At 34.1% G+C, this 1,278-nt stretch overlaps 1 pseudogene; it reads left to right on the forward strand.

Moving 5' to 3' along the window:
- The first annotated feature begins 897 nt into the window (after positions 1-897).
- Positions 898-1,013, forward strand: LOC119569935 (annotated as a pseudogene).
- The last annotated feature ends 265 nt before the right edge of the window (positions 1,014-1,278 follow it).

Below are 1,278 nucleotides of genomic sequence, written 5' to 3' on the forward strand. Positions count from 1 at the left end.
GCTGAGAGACGAGGCGGTAGGGTAACAATACTAAATACGCTAAGCACTTCTTCACAACTTATAACAGCTCTTCTTATAACTGTATGAAGAAACCAATTGAAATTATACGTCAAATAGCAAATTAAATAAAAACAAACACCGTCGGAAACAGGGAAAAGGATACACAGAAAACAAACGGAATAAATCATAGGGATAACAAAAGTAAATACGATTCTCCTTTCCAAATATTTGATTTCATTCCACTTACAACTGAGAGGCGAGTTTACGACACTACAAAAATCAAGAGTATTAAAATGCCGTTCCATTATGACCAAGAGCTGAGAAAGAGAGAGTCAAGAGACAGAGTCACACAGAGAGAGAGAGAGAGGAGGGAGAGGGAAGGGACAAAGAGACAGATGAATTATCTGTGCAAATCAAAGATTTTCAGGTGAAATATGAATAAACAAAATACAATTATCGATTTTCATCGTTTTTTAAAGATATTTTATAGCAGATGTCTAGGTAACATATTTGAGATCGGAAAGAAGCATATTTCGTGAATTGCCAACTTATGACTTATCCACAAACACCTCAATCCTGCAATTTGGAAGGAAAGATAAGCCTTTATTATATACATGAAACAGTTCCTAATCCATTATTTAGAAACGTATGTCATTAGTGCCATCAGCATCCGACGAACAATCCACGGCATTCGCATATATTCAGATTTCATATAAACGATCTTCCGTCGTATTGTGAATAATGAAAAGGGAATTCATGTGAATTTCTGCCAAACAATATGACACCTGGAATGACCGGGTAATGAAATTTGATGCAAAAATATAATATACAATATATTAAAAATGTATAAAAACGGCAGGCACTAAGAAAAAAGTGGCTAACGTTTCAATGCTCAAAGTCAACGATCATACCACGTTGAAAGCACCGCTTCTCGTCCGATCAGCGAAGTTAAGCAACATTGGTCTGGTCATACTTGGATGGTGACCGCCTGGGAACACCACATGCTGTTGTCATTTTATTATATATGCTAAATATGTCTTTCATATATAGTTGTCAGTGGTGTGCCTTCACTGTATTCTTCGACTTACCGCTTAAGAGAAGTACATACTATATTATTTGAGAATTAAAAACAAACATAAATATATATATATATATATATATATATATATATATATATACATATATATATGGACGTATATATATATATATATAAAAAAGGATCAGGAAAATCCTAGATCCGTTAGAAAAGCGCAGGATCGGCAAAAAAACTGTATTCTA

The sequence above is a fragment of the Penaeus monodon genome, unplaced genomic scaffold (genome assembly GCF_015228065.2).
Source record: "Penaeus monodon isolate SGIC_2016 unplaced genomic scaffold, NSTDA_Pmon_1 PmonScaffold_20032, whole genome shotgun sequence".
NCBI classification, from domain to species: Eukaryota; Metazoa; Arthropoda; class Malacostraca; order Decapoda; family Penaeidae; genus Penaeus; species Penaeus monodon.